The sequence below is a fragment of the Rhynchophorus ferrugineus genome, unplaced genomic scaffold (genome assembly GCF_030347505.1).
Source record: "Rhynchophorus ferrugineus isolate W39M unplaced genomic scaffold, kcgeb_rfMv2 rfM9, whole genome shotgun sequence".
NCBI classification, from domain to species: Eukaryota; Metazoa; Arthropoda; class Insecta; order Coleoptera; family Curculionidae; genus Rhynchophorus; species Rhynchophorus ferrugineus.
Window position 1 is genome coordinate 2,721,091 of NW_027472588.1, and position 16,837 is coordinate 2,737,927.

At 32.7% G+C, this 16,837-nt stretch overlaps 1 protein-coding gene across 1 annotated transcript in view; it reads left to right on the forward strand.

The window, feature by feature from the left end:
• Nucleotides 1-7,807: 7,807 nt before the first annotated feature.
• Nucleotides 7,808-16,837, forward strand: part of SNF4Agamma (SNF4/AMP-activated protein kinase gamma subunit) — a 167,229-nt gene continuing 158,199 nt past the window's right edge. The window contains exon 1 of the mRNA XM_076414122.1: nucleotides 7,808-8,225. The gene's annotated coding sequence lies outside the window, so the exon portion shown is untranslated. The remainder of the gene's footprint in view (nucleotides 8,226-16,837) is intronic.

The window sequence follows — 16,837 nt, forward strand, 5'->3', positions numbered from 1 at the left end:
CGGTATAAGTAAGGCTAATGTGATTATTAGTGTTCACGACATCTGTCTAACAATATCGCGAGCATTATTATAACCAAGTAACGGTTTAAAGCTAAATATAGCCGGTGGATATTTTTAGGTGGTGACAAATTCGGAGTATGCATCGAGCAGAAACAACCCCAATCGTACATAGTGAGTGAGACGCGAACACGGACATTTTCGACCCCGATGATGGTGCAATAGAATCGGTCAAGACGTCGTCCCAAAAGAATAAGTGGCGCAGGCAGCCCAGAACAAGTAAGTCGCTAATTTCACCATGTATGTCGTCGGCATCCTCATTATTCCGACCAATGATAGTTTCGATACAACAGCTGCAATTAGAGAGAGGCTCACCATGTCTGTGATGCCCCAATTTACTTAATCATTGATCTGCATCGTCTATAATTATAGATACTTGAGGTTTTAAGAATATTTCAAATAATATCTGGGTCATACTTTAACAATACGTCGTTTTTTGTACATGTTTTATTTTAACAAAGTAACTATTAGTTATTTTTGCTCGTATAATCTTATTATGCTGAAAAAATATATTTATATTTAAAGTGATTTATTTCGTTTTCTAAATATATTCTATATACATCTCTCATAATACTCAGAAGCCAATATGTTTGTTTACATTTAAAACTGGTTGATATATTTATACAACTTTCTGTGTGTATATTGTCATCGGTTAAATTTTGTTCATTGATCTGATGTATATATATATATATATATATATATATATATATATATAATATTTATAACACTTTAAATCACATTTGTTCTACACTTGATAATATTGACAGTCATATATTTATCTTTATTTATATTTAAAACACAATATCATTTTAATTTATTTATTTTTATACTGCGAAATAAAATTAAAGACAGAAATAAAGTTAAATTAAAGACGTTTGATCAAATTTGACCGTAAGCTTTACCGAGTTTATAAAATTTGGAAGTAGTAAGTTCTCTCTATGTTAGTAATATTTTTGGTTTCTTTTACTGTGCTTGTTATATCAAGCCAATAGATATATATTGTTTTAAATATAACATAATTCATATTTAAATGAAGGATTCCATGTTTTTTAAAATAATGGAGTGTTTATCTCAGATAATTGATCGGCTTTTTTACTTTTATCTGAAATACTCACTTATAATACTTTATTTTGCAAAAAATCGTCAATTATTTCAATGGTCAGATACTCTCCGGCCTGTTATCTCATCTTATTCGAGATTTAATAGATCGGCTGAAAATTATCCGGTCATATTACGGAGTCGCTTTTTCGCGGTGTATAGCGACCATTTTTCATTCATTGCTGAGTTCAAATACATCAAGTACAAATAACATTGATCTCCCATGATGGTTTTATTCAAGTAGAAGTTTAGTTCGATACTTCTTGGGTTTCTAAGGGCTGTCATTCTAAATGTATGATAAGCAATGCTTCTGAAACATGGAAAGCAATACTCCAGCGCCTTAATCTAAAACAAACATTTAAATTGATGTGGTCTTTGAAGAGTTGTTTACATCTGAAAATGGAGACAAATTATGAAAAATGGCGCCATATTTTACAATACTATTGAGCCAAAAGGAAGAACGCTACACAGTTTTGTGGAAAAATGTGTGTTGTCTACAGCGAAGTAGTTCGCCAAGACTCATTCTGGCAATTTTGGTATGAAAGATGATATAGAACTAGGCACTGACCGCAAAATTGTGTTCAACCATTTACATAAAGTTGGTTATAAAAAGAAACTGGATGTGTGGTTTCCTCATGAGTTGAATCCCAGAACCACAACAGATCGAATAATATTTACGATATACTGTTGAAATACAATTAAATCGAGCCATTACCGAGACCATTTATGATAATATGGTGATATAAAATAGATCAAGTATGCAATGTATATTTTCCCATCAAAAAGGAACGTTTAATCAACACGCCAAAATATTTTCTACCAATTGTTTTGAAATAAGTAACCTTAAAACTAAACGAGAGACTGTCATGAAATTTTGGCAAGTGTCGTTTGAAGATTAGGTTTAAAAAGGTTAACAGGAAGTATCGTTGACAGGCTGAAATGTTGGTTTAAATTAATTAATTTTTAGGCTGTACCAAAATTAAACGAATTATAGCAAAAAAAAGAGTTTGCCAGGAACTTTTTTCCAGGCCCAGTACATTAGCCAAGCCAATCTAGACAGATAATTATTTACAACGGTGACACGCTCACTGGGTAGATGTTATCAGCGTCGGCATGGCTGACTCGACCGAACGCACGAACATAGGTCACGAAAATATGTTTGTGTATGTATCCCCCAGTAAGGATCTATTTTCGATTCTCATTTTAGGAGGATTTCTCGGGATATCGCCGTCGTTCTTGACAAAACATCGACTTTGTGTAATGTATACCGTAAGCCAATAAATTCGAATAGAACGTTTTAATTTCAATGCGTTTAAGTGCTTTCTTCATTAAAAGAAAGTGTCGACGAGCTTTTTTGTGGAAACAAGTGGCGGTCAGGTAGAATATTGCCTGGTGAATACGGTGGATTGGGTATGTATGATGTTATTGGACCTGAGCATCAATATGAATGAATGAACGATCCGATGAAACTTACAGAGAAGCTTTCCAGATTCTTCCTTTGGAGTGGATTAGCTTGTTCCTGGTTTATTTTTGGTTTCCTGGTTAACTTTTTTTCATATTTCATCTTATAACATTTCCATTTCCATCAGATCACGTTTAATTTGGTTTACTTATCGCCATATTGGGCTGTTTTTTGCTTTTTCCTGTTGTGATCCATCCTGTAGACTATAGCTCGTCTGATAACGACAGTTTAATTCTTGAAACGCCTAGCACGCGACGTTGCCAGTTCTTGTAAGTTATACACTTATTTGAAGAATATAATATAGAGTAAATTATATAGATGCCGACCTGGTTAGCGCAGTGATAAAGGCGACAGGACGGTCCTCCTACTGTTGCGATAGTCGGGGGTTCGAATCCTGGCGGGACATGGTCGTAAATTTATGTCCGATAACAGGAGTTTAATTCTTGAAATGCCTGGCACGCGACGTTGCCAGTTCTTATAAGTTATACACTTATTTGAAGAATATAATAAAGAGTAAATCCTGCTGGGGCATGGTCGTAAATTTATGTGTGTCATCACTACATAGTATAAAACAAAGTCGCCTTTTCTGTCCCTATATCCCTATGTGCGCTTAAATCTTTAAAACTACGCAACGGATTTTGATGCGGTTTTTTTCAATAGATAGAGTGATTTAAGAGGAAGGTTTATATGTATAATACATGCATAATATACTAAGGCAACATTGCTAATTTTAGAGGTTTCTAACGTGATGTCGTAAATTAACCTATTTTTTTAGGCTTATTTAGCAATTAGCAAAAACGCTGCCTAACCCTACGAGTTAGATCAAATTAATGTACTACAGTATTGTACACCATAAAAAGGTCTACAAAAAAGTCCGCGATGGTATATGTTTATCTTTTAGGGATAACCCACATTAACCATTTTTATTGTTTACTTTTTACGTGAGAAAATGGCTTATTTACGAGGCTATTTTAAGCAATACGGCATTAATCCTTATCGAATTAAGTACCTTAAATACAGTGTGCAATTAATATAGATCAATATTGTTCCTTACAGCATGTAAATTAAAGAAATATTTTCGGAGATATTACAAATTTAAAATTTGCGTTTAAAAATGTGTAATGTAATAAAAATTGTATGAATTTAGATATTCCAAAGATAGCAGGAAATCTTCATAGTAAGTATAGGGGAAGAGGAATTGTTTTACTCCAAATTTAATGCGTGCAGGCCAAGGGCAGTAATGAATGAACCAAAAATACTGGATCGATTTTAATCATGTTTTCATTGAGTGACATAGGCATATATATTTTATGCCCGTGCAAAGTCGGAGCGGGCCGCTATGTTTTTATATACAACGTTCATATTTTTTCCGTAGTGTATTTAATTTAGTATCAGCATTGCACCCGTGCGAAGCCGGGGCGGGTCGCTAGTTGTTTAATATTTGTGATTGTCCTAGGCAAGAGTGTAAAATCCGACAGGGAAAATGATCCCAGTCACGCCAGTAACCAGGCTGGTTAAGACTGGAACTCTTTTGGGATGATTTCTAAGTTGGTCACTCGCCACTCGGTAGAATCGAACCATCAAAACAAAAATGGCTGCCGTAATATTTTGGATTCCACCTCTCGATCGCTTGTAAATGGCAACGTCGCCAAATCAGGCGGAAACCGTCGAAGTTTACCGAACGCCGCTTGGGACCATCTAGAAATAACAACTACTCGTGCAATAAAACAGTGAATACGCGTCATAGATCACGTCGAATATATTGCCAATTGCAAGTAAAAATGTGATATTCTTGTCATACTTGGAGCAAATTCTTCCTTCTCATTTGTTCCGAGTTAACAATAAATTGAATGAGTCGGAGCATGTAGCCGAATCAGTCTATGTAATTCGATTTGGGTTGCCATTGGTAGGCCTTGTTGCCAAATGTCTACAGAATTCTTCAAAATATTACTAATATAAATTACTTGGTGCGGTACATTGCTCTGGAGTCATACATTTTGATGACGTGATTCTATCGCTTCTATTATCTTCAGTCCTTTTTCAGTAAATGTCCTAGGCACTTTACTCATATCAATTTTACTCTTAGTTTATTTTTCAATTTGTTTTTGCACCTTTTGACGTTTCTTGATTACTGATGTTATCAGGATTTTATATGTTTGTGTCAGAGTGCTTGTTTACTTTTATAGTTACATATTTTATGCTTTTTTATCCTGGATATTTATGCTAGCCTAAGTCTTCTGACTCTTGGTTTGCTATTTTTCCAACTACCATTATTTTTGCTTTCTACTTATTCATTATCACTCTCAGTTTTTGTCTTTCTGATACTATTTCTTCTAGTTTAAATAAATCCCATACTACTGGCAATATTCTACAGATTTTGGTATTTCTGACTGTTGCTTATGTCAATCAAAAATACACGACATATAGCTGACTATGTATATATATATATATATATATATATATATATATATAGCGTTATCGTTTTAATAAATAGAAAAGGACACTATTAATTATTGATTCATTATTAACTTCGAATAGAAACAAAAATCTCAAGTTTTTCAGAAGAAGAAAACTATTTTCCATCAAGTTAAGGTACCTTGTGACGAAGCTCAAGAAGCCAGCAGTAAATACAGTGAGTTTGTGTACGAATTGATTCAACATCCCACCTTACTCACCAGTTCTAGTTCACTGCGACTTCTGGCTCCTCTCGCACCTCAAACATCAATTCCTGAAAAACTATTTCCTTCAAATGAAGAGGTAATAGATGGTTATTTCGGCGGTTTTTTCAATTATAATTTCATCTTCGCAAACTTATCGGACACCCTGAGACAAATACGAGCCCCTGAACTTTAAAAAATATTTTATTTCAGTCCACAATCGCTTTTAACATCATTAATTATAAGGAAAACAATATGATTAATTTTATTATTTAATTGTCCGTCGTAAACGCTGATAATGTCACATCGACGCATCAGTCAACACTAGTTGACTCAGTAACGCCGCAAGATCGCCTCAAGATGGTGTTTGTTTCAGGCAACGCCGCCACTCCAAGCCGACGATTCAATGTGACCGTCGTCCAGAGCGGCGGGGGCAGTGGCGGTACCGGGGACCACCACCTGCCCCCCCAGACCTGCGTCTCGCCAGCCCCACGTCATCGCAACCAGCACTTCGCCAGCATCCCCGAGGACCAGGCCCTGGACGATCCGCCCTCGACGACCGTCGACAACGTCAACAACGATAGCAGTCGCGGGGCCTCGCCGGCTCCCTCCTGGGACTTCAGTCAGGATGATAGCGATTCGGTAAGTTCTGATTTTTGTGATGAAATGCCGAATGCGCTGGTTCACGTACCATTGCATAAGAAATAGTTATTATTTATTGCATAGACATTGATATAGCTGGAAGTTTCTAACTTTTCAGTATAATCAATCCGTATAGTTACCAAATAATCAATTATAAATAGTGTAATAATATATTGACTCATTTTTTTTGGATACATTATTTTAATTCTCGTTTATAACGCGATCTCGTTTGTTGAATAACAAATGACCCGTCGCTATTTGTCTTTTGTTTTAATTTGCCACTTTTGTCATGGATTTTTTTGAGTTCAAATTTAAATACGATAAAATTAACGTTATCAACAGATTCAAACCCCACAGATTGACTCATTTGTTTTGATGTCTTCATATTTACCAAATTTTATAAATATATATTGTTGTTATTAACGTTCTGTAATAATATTTATGATAAACAAACATTTTCTGCTATCAAATTAATAATTTTGAGAAGGCAGCTTTTCTTCCTCGAATTTCATGGAAGGTTTGGATTTGACAGGGATCTATGATTTTTTCTATGATGGGGATTTTAAAACACTTTGCCGGTTTTCTATGTCTAATCCTAAATAATTTCAGTTTTATCACTCTTCGCCCACTGTCCGCTCGTTCAACAGTTCGTAATCAATACTTATTAAATTATATGTAACATTTCGATTGATAAATGCGAAATGTTTGTTAAAACACATATAATTTCAAGGACGAATAACGTTTAAAAGCCATTTATAGTTTAGGCATCATAGTTTGATGAAAAACCAAATTATGTACACGCTGAGGGACATTAAAGATGCGAAACAAACAAAACAAAAAGGACAATAAAAACTTTTTGATATTAATTTTGGAACGTAGCTGTTACACATCATATTGAATAGTTTAAGTATTTGGATTCTAAAGGGTAATTTGATGTTTTTCTAACTGTTCATATGTGAGATACCAACATTATTATTATTTCTTACAGCTTTGATTTCCGTTAATGCCGCCATATATTTTCTTTGTCATACCTGGAAAGAAGTTATCTTTATACATATTCAACAATATATTAATATAATAGTTATTTTACATTAAATCAATTTTCCGTAAGAGAAGTCAGTTGATTTTGGAACGAAGCGTCCTAAAACAAGCACAACAAAAAGGACAAAATAAGTTTTAGGCATTTCGGAACGTAGCTATAATACATTATATTTCATAGTCTTGGAATGTCATTGGATTCTAGAAGATAATTTGATGGTTGTCTAACCCCAGATCTGTCAGATACGAAATTTATATATTTCCTTCTAGATTTAATTATGGTCAATTTTATTTTCCTGGTTTCATATGACAAATAATTACGTTTATCTACATGTTAAACAATGTATTTAATCTAATAGGCTATAATAGTTATTCGATTATTAAACTTATATCCGTCAATGCGTCAGTTGACTTGTAAGACAGCCTTCCCTTTGTTTTAAATCCTCTAATACCTTCCATAAGATGATTTGATGGTTGTCTAACGGTAGATCTGTCAGATACTTAATTCATTTTTTTTCGTGGCTTAATTTTGGTTAATACCAAATTTTTGGTACAATTATCTTTATTGTTATATCTGGAAAGTAATTATATTTATTTACAAGTTAAACAATATTTTTAATATATAATTGGTTGTGAAGCGTCATTCGATAATTGAATCTATTTTCTGTGAAACGTCAGTTGATTTTGGAACGCCGCCTTTCTTGAATTAAACAAAATCCTCCGATTCCAACGTAAATTTCCGATTACGCGTGTAGTAAAAATCCCGAGGCGAATCTACTACAACGGGCGACTAATCTCTTTATCTCGTTTATAACGAAAATCAAACTGGCGAGTGAGGATTAATCTGATATTCGAACGCGCCAACGGCGCAGAGACTTTCGTGCCGTTGGGTTGGCCAGACGGGCGATCCCGTCGACTATCAGCTGTTCGGTCGGACGTCAGCGCCGTCGTCGGACAAAGCGCGCAACATTCCCGTTCCCACAATTCTCCACACGATTTTTTTTAATAGTACAGTACCTAGAATAGAGTTAAAAATTTACGTCTCGTATCGATTCGTCCGCGCTCTATCCCGCCAGTGAAGCTCGTGGCGTGGTGTTTTCGTCGCTGTCGCCGTTATACGAGGGGTTGTGGCTGTTTTTCGTGTCAGTGTGTACAGTGTTCATCGGAAATAATCTAGTGCCTTGTCGATTGTGTCTTTGTCCCCGCGTCCCTTAGGATTATGTACCGTGCCCCGGCGCTTTGCTGACAACAAACGATCTGTTTATAACCAGGTAACCTCAAAACGGAACCCGCACAAAAAAAGTGGGCTGCGGGAACAGCTGACCGTTGGTTCGCGCGAGATGTTCGCTTTTAATGTCGCTGTCTTTTCCTCGTTAACATTTTTCAGCTATATTAAAAAATTTTGCAAACTATCATTGTGTAAATAAAATCCGTCAATATTTATTCGGTAAACACTGGGCGAGATATAAATGTAATGGATGCTCCTATAATGTTTCGAACTTATTTTCCCTACATCGGGGGTTGTTGACCGGGGAATGTGAGGGTTGTCGCGGGAAAAGCACGGTGAAAATCCGTACGTTTTTATATATATTTTCGGGAGCTCGTTTTGAAAATGGTGTCGTGGATATATACGACGTTGTGTTTATAACGTTCCCCACTTGTTGCTTTTTTAACATAAACTTGTTTGTTTTTCGAAAATTGTAAATTATACATATAAAAACGTTTCAATAGTGTTAATGAAAGAGCATTGAAGCTGTAATGTGGTTATGAGAAATAAGATCATTTGTGATCAGTGACACATTATGACGGCATAATTTTAATATTGTTGGTTGTATCGTAGCTAAAAAAATGTACAGTTCTAATGACCGAGGCTTTGAAACACTTCGAGAACTTTTCCTTGTATGTATTGTTATAGATTAATTTTAATATATCGACTAGTCCTAATTTTTTTATGGAAAATGATCAATAACATCAGTTTTTTCGTAGGGATTTAAAGTCTGATTGATATTGTGTCGTGTATGTTAAGTAATATACCTTGAAATGTTCTTAATTAATAATTAAAAGGTGTTGGCGTGTGAGTAATGAAGCTCTAGGAAAATGAGGATAAATAGATTTTTTGTAAAGGTTTTTCTTCGCGACCTAATTTTAATATAGCGCCTGTTATTTATACTTGTATATAGTGTATGTATCAGTAAAATAATTTTCGTGTGAGAAAATCCATATGAGATTGCTCTAGAACTTTGAAAAAGGCAAAAAATCATTTTTATTTCTCCGATAAAGATAAAATGCTCAAAATACATGTATTTTAGGGTGAAACAAACGAAAATCCATATTAAATTGGTCTAGAATTAATAGTTTTTGAGATATGTGACATAAACAGAAATCCACCCATTTTTTGAAAATATCTTTTTCATTCTATAACTTAAAAACTAAAGTCTGTACAGAAACTGCTATAGCACCATTCGATTCAACGTGAAATTCTTTATAACTCACGTACTTTTCATGAATCTGCGATTACTTGAATAGACATGACAGCCAAAAAACTGAAAATGGCAAAAAATCGCAAATTTTCACTACTATATATATGGAAAATGTGGTAATTTTTTTTATTTCTCGGATATAGATGAAATACTCAAAATACATGTATTTTAGGGTAAAACAAACGAAAATCCATATTAAACTGGTCTAGAATTAATAGTTTTTGAGATATATGACATAAACAGAAATCCACCCATTTTTTGAAAATATCTTTTTCATTCTATAACTTAAAAACTAAAGGCTGTACAGAAACTGCTATAGCACCATTCGATTCAACGTGAAATTCTTTATAACTCACGTACTTTTCATGAATCTGCGATTACTTGAATAGACATGACAGCCAAAAAACTGAAAATGGCAAAAAATCGCAAATTTTCACGTCTATATATATGGAAAATGTGGTAATTTTTTTTATTTCTCGGATATAGATGAAATACTCAAAATACATGTATTTTAGGGTGAAACAAACGAAAATCCATATTAAATTGGTCTAGAATTAATAGTTTTTGAGATATATGACATAAACAGAAATCCACCCATTTTTTGAAAATATCTTTTTCATTTTATAACTTAAAAACTAAAGGCTGTACAGAAACTGCTATAGCACCATTCGATTCAACGTGAAATTCTTTATAACTCACGTACTTTTCATGAATCTGCGATTACTTGAATAGACATGACAGCCAAAAAACTGAAAATGGCAAAAAATCGCAAATTTTCACGTCTATATATATGGAAAATGTGGTAATTTTTTTTATTTCTCGGATATAGATGAAATACTCAAAATACATGTATTTTAGGGTGAAACAAACGAAAATCCATATTAAATTTGTCTAGAATTAATAGTTTTTGAGATATATGACATAAACAGAAATCCACCCATTTTTTGAAAATATCTTTTTCATTTTATAACTTAAAAACTAAAGGCTGTACAGAAACTGCTATAGCACCATTCGATTCAACGTGAAATTCTTTATAACTCACGTACTTTTCATGAATCTGCGATTACTTGAATAGGCATGACAGCCAAAAAACTGAAAATGGCAAAAAATCGCATATTTTCACGACTATATATATGGAAAATGTGGTAATTTTTTTTTATTTCTCGGATAAAGATGAAATACTCAAAATACATGTATTTTAGGGTGAAACAAACGAAAATCCATATTAAATTTGTCTAGAATTAATAGTTTTTGAGATATATGACATAAACAGAAATCCACCCATTTTTTGAAAATATCTTTTTCATTCTATAACTTAAAAACTAAAGGCTGTACAGAAACTGCTATAGCACCATTCGATTCAACGTGAAATTCTTTATAACTCACGTACTTTTCATGAATCTGCGATTACTTGAATAGACATGACAGCCAAAAAACTGAAAATGGCAAAAAATCGCAAATTTTCACGACTATATATATGGAAAATGTGGTAATTTTTTTTATTTCTCGGATATAGATGAAATACTCAAAATACATGTATTTTAGGGTGAAACAAACGAAAATCCATATTAAATTGATCTAGAATTAATAGTTTTTGAGATATGTGACATAAACCGACATACACCAATTTTTTGAAAATATATTTTTCATTCTATAACTTAAAAACTAAAGGCTGTACAGAAACTGCTATAGCACCATTCGATTCAACGTGAAATTCTTTATAACTCACGTACTTTTCATGAATCTGCGATTACTTGAATAGACATGACAGCCAAAAAACTGAAAATGGCAAAAAATCGCAAATTTTCACGACTATATATATGGAAAATGTGGTAATTTTTTTTATTTCTCGGATATAGATGAAATACTCAAAATACATGTATTTTAGGGTGAAACAAACGAAAATCCATATTAAATTGATCTAGAATTAATAGTTTTTGAGATATGTGACATAAACAGAAATCCACCCATTTTTTGAAAATATCTTTTTCATTCTATAACTTAAAAACTAAAGGCTGTACAGAAACTGCTATAGCACCATTCGATTCAACGTGAAATTCTTTATAACTCACGTACTTTTCATGAATCTGCGATTACTTGAATAGACATAACAGGCAAAAAACTGAAAATGGCAAAAAATCGAAAATTTTCACGACTATATATATGGAAAATGTGGTAATTTTTTTTATTTCTCGGATATAGATGAAATACTCAAAATACATGTATTTTAGGGTGAAACAAACGAAAATCCATATTAAATTGGTCTAGAATTAATAGTTTTTGAGATATGTGACATAAACCGACATACACCAATTTTTTGAAAATATATTTTTCATTCTATAACTTAAAAACTAAAGGCTGTACAGAAACTGCTATAGCACCGTTCGATTCAACGTGAAATTCTTTATAACTCACGTACTTTTCATGAATCTGCGATTACTTGAATAGACATGACAGCCAAAAAACTGAAAATGGCAAAAAATCGCAAATTTTCACGACTATATATATGGAAAATGTGGTAATTTTTTTTATTTCTCGGATATAGATGAAATACTCAAAATACATGTATTTTAGGGTGAAACAAACGAAAATCCATATTAATCTGGTCTAGAATTAATAGTTTTTGAGATATATGACATAAACAGAAATCCACCCATTTTTTGAAAATATCTTTTTCATTTTATAACTTAAAAACTAAAGGCTGTACAGAAACTATTATAGCACCATTCGATTCAACGTGAAATTCTTTATAACTCACGTACTTTTCATGAATGTGCGATTACTTGAATAGACATAACAGGCAAAAAACTGAAAATGGCAAAAAATCGCAAATTTTCACGACTATATATATGGAAAATGTGGTAATTTTTTTTATTTCTCGGATATAGATGAAATACTCAAAATACATGTATTTTAGGGTGAAACAAACGAAAATCCATATTAAATTGGTCTAGAATTAATAGTTTTTGAGATATGTGACATAAACCGACATACACCAATTTTTTGAAAATATATTTTTCATTCTATAACTTAAAAACTAAAGGCTGTACAGAAACTGCTATAGCACCGTTCGATTCAACGTGAAATTCTTTATAACTCACGTACTTTTCATGAATCTGCGATTACTTGAATAGACATGACAGCCAAAAAACTGAAAATGGCAAAAAATCGCAAATTTTCACGACTATATATATGGAAAATGTGGTAATTTTTTTTATTTCTCGGATATAGATGAAATACTCAAAATACATGTATTTTAGGGTGAAACAAACGAAAATCCATATTAAATTTGTCTAGAATTAATAGTTTTAGAGATATGTGACATAAACAGAAATCCACCCATTTTTTGAAAATATCTTTTTCATTCTATAACTTAAAAACTAAAGGCTGTACAGAAACTGCTATAGCACCATTCGATTCAACGTGAAATTCTTTATAACTCACGTACTTTTCATGAATCTGCGATTACTTGAATAGACATGACAGGCAAAAAACTGAAAATGGCAAAAAATCGCAAATTTTCACGACTATATATATGGAAAATGTGGTAATTTTTTTTATTTCTCGGATAAAGACAAAATACTCAAAATACATGTATTTTAGGGTAAAACAAACGAAAATCCATATTAAATTTGTCTAGAATTAATAGTTTTAGAGATATGTGACATAAACAGAAATCCACCAATTTTTTGAAAATATCTTTTTCATTCTATAACTTAAAAACTAAAGGCTGTACAGAAACTGCTATAGCACCATTCGATTCAACGTGAAATTCTTTATAACTCACGTACTTTTCATGAATCTGCGATTACTTGAATAGACATGACAGCAAAAAAAATTAAAATGGCAAAAAATCGCAAATTTTCACGACTATATATATGGAAAATGTGGTAATTTTTTTTATTTCTCGGATAAAGACAAAATACTCAAAATACATGTATTTTAAAATGTAACAAACGAAAATCCATATTAAATTGGTCTAGAATTAATAGTTTTTGAGTTATGTGACATAAACAGAAATCCACCAATTTTTTGAAAATTTATTTTTCATTCTATAACTTAAAAACTAAAGGCTGTACAGAAACTATTATAGCACCATTCGATTCAGCGTGAAATTCTTTATAACTCAGGTACTTTTTGTTTATTTCTATTTAGTTATTACAACAGTTATTATCTACATATTTTATTTTAAAACGTTTTTGTTTGTGTTAAAAATCTAAGTTTGATTATTTTTTACTTTTTAGTAAGTTCCTTATTTATTTTTCCAAATCGGTTCGATTTTTTGTTAAAAATATTTTTCTTACAAATTATCTGTAAAAATTGGAAGTGTATATATCGATCATGCGAGCTCGTAGTGGCTAGATTGGATTTGTTACCGCGGTTGTTTGCACGTAGGAAAATATTTTAACAGTTTTTTCGGTATATTCAGATTAAAATCAGTTCTAATAATAGATGTGAGAGGTTCATAATCAAAGTAGTAGAAGTGTAATTATTTACAGACGGATTGCTAAATATATCTGGGTACTGATTCACGGTTCCCGCTCAGATATGGCCATAAATAAAATTGGGAAGAGTGATTTTGGTTTATCGGCGATGTACGATTTTGAAATCAGGCGAGCAGATTGGTAGTAATTGTATTTCGTGCCTTGTTTCAAGTCTGATATTGATTAACAGGTCAATAATGTCACTAATTAAAGCTAATCATGATTGCAATTTTTAAACACATAAGTTTATCCAAAGAATAATTTTATAACCCGAATACCACGGGTTTCCTACAGTAACCATTTTAAAACCAACTAATAGGTAATTTAAAAAGTCCCCGGCCTGACCCATAGATGGCGCTACTAGAATTAAATCTCTATGTTTTTTAGTTAGCCTTAACGCCCAGAAGAAGCGTGTATAAATTTGACAGCAGTCGGATCATTAGTTTGTGAATTATAGCATTTTGAGTAAAGCAACTTTTGTTATTGTGAAAAAAATGGATAAAGAGGATCGCGTGTTGATAAAATAATGCTTTTTGAAGGGAAAAATACAGTTGAAGCAAAAACTTGGCTTGATGCCGAGTTTCCGGACACTGCCCCAGGAAAATCAGCCATCAGGGATTGGTATGCTAAGTTTAGACGTGGTGAAATGAACACCGAAGACGGTGAAAGCAGTGGACGCCGAAAAGCGGCTATTACCGACGAAAACATTTAAAAAATCCACAAAATGATTTTAAATGATCGGAAATAGCAGACACTCTAAAGATATCATCTGAACGTGTGCATCATATCATTCATCAATATTTGGGTATGAGAAAGCTCTGTGCAAAGTGGGTACCTCGCGAGTTCACTTTTAACCAAAAACAACGACGAGTTGATGATTCGGAGCGGTGTTTGAAGAGCATCAAGCGTAATAAACTCGAGTTTTTGCGTCGATATGTGACAATGGATGAAACATGGCTCTATCGTTTCATTCCGACGTCCAATCGACAGTCATCCGAGTGGACTGCACATGATGAACCCGCTCTAAAGCGCGGTAAAACGCAACAGTCGGCTGGCAAGCTTATGGCGTCTGTATTTTGGGATGCGCATGGAATCATTTTCATTGACTACCTTGAAAAGAGAGAATCATCAGCAGCGACTATTACATAGCGTTATTGTTCGAAAAAGAAAGTGCTGCTTCACCAAGACAATGCACCATGTCACAAGTCAGTGAAAATGATTACAAAAATCCATGAATTGGGTTTCGAATTGCTCCTCATCCACCGCATTTTCCATATCTGGCCCCCAGCGACTATTTCCTGTTCTCAGATCTCAAAAGAATGCTCGCTGGGAATAAATTTTCGTCGAATGAAGAGGTGATCGCCGAATTTGAGGCCTATTTTGAAACAAAGGACAAATCGTATTACAAAAACCTTATCGAAAAGTTGGAGGGTCGCTATCATTGGATCACCCTTGAAAGGAATTGGGAATGTTCAATAAAAAAACTAATTTTGCCAAAAAATGTGTTTTATTATAGTAGGCCGGGAACTTTTCATTTGACCTGTTATATTATTGATGATGATATATTGATATTGATATTAATTAGCGTTGGGAACTATCGACTGAAAACAGTCGAAACAGTCGATAGTCGCAAAACAGTCGAACTAGTCAATAATAAAAAAACTAGCGACAGAAAATACTAATTACTAATTCAGTAAAATGCACATTTCGACTATTTTTCTACTTGTGATAACAGACAGAGATGTACGAAATCCTTCCCGCACTAAGTTCGATTCTAAATGCTGTACAGATCAGTTAATTTTAAATAATTTTAAATTGGCAAGTAGCAGTGTGAAATATATTTAATCGTATTCTAATATTCGGAAAACATTGACATAATATCATCAAAGCAGCTGGTTTATTTATATTTCATTCCAACATGTGCCTACTTTGTTTTTATTATTTTGTACATATTGTTTTCGAACTTTGTTTGGAATAGAAAAGGAAAGGATAGTTACTGTAATTTATTACCTTCAAAATAACAGTTTCATTTTGAATTATGTAAAATTATTTTTATATTTTATGTATTTGACTTGATTGTAAAGAGGAATGGAGTAATGACCACTACATATTTGTATCGTATCTTCTCAATCAACATTTATTAGCGTTGAGAACTATCGACTGAAAACAGTCGGAAACAGTCGATAGTCAAAGACCTATCGACGAAAATAGTAATTACTATTTTCAATCAAATGCACGGTTCAACTGTTTTGTTCAATTCGTGATGTCAGACGAAGATGAATGAACCTTTTCCTGTATAAATTGTGAGAGAGGAAAGGACGGAGATAATTCCTTGGAACACTTAATTTTATATGTGCTTATATTTTCCAACGTTAGCAAAAGCGATACGCAGATATACATATTCCTTCATGTACTAATTTTTAAAAAAGAAAAAGGAAAAAATAATTACTGAATACTATTAACATGAAATTTATAATTTTATTTTAAACGAAGTAGAATTACTTTTATATTTGAATGTTCTATGGATCTGTAAAAAGGAATGGAATTTTTCTACGGAAAGGAATAATGTTTTATTGTATTTTAATATGTTAGTTACTATTTTTAAATAATATACTATAATAAATATAGACAATACAATAGAACTTAAACAAAACCTAAAAACTAAAGATGTACAATAACCATAAATACTAAATAAAAATTAAACATACACCTAATCATAGAAAAAAAAACTAATTCCTGACATAATTAAACATGATCGCACAATAACTACTAGAGCTTTTTTAAATAAAGTAAATGCTTTATTTATTATTGAACGGAAATATTTTTTAACAAAAATCCAGAGAGTAATCGAAATATTACCTCTTACTTCCGTAAAAACAGTCAAAACTATTGTACTATTTATCACTCATAATTTTAATC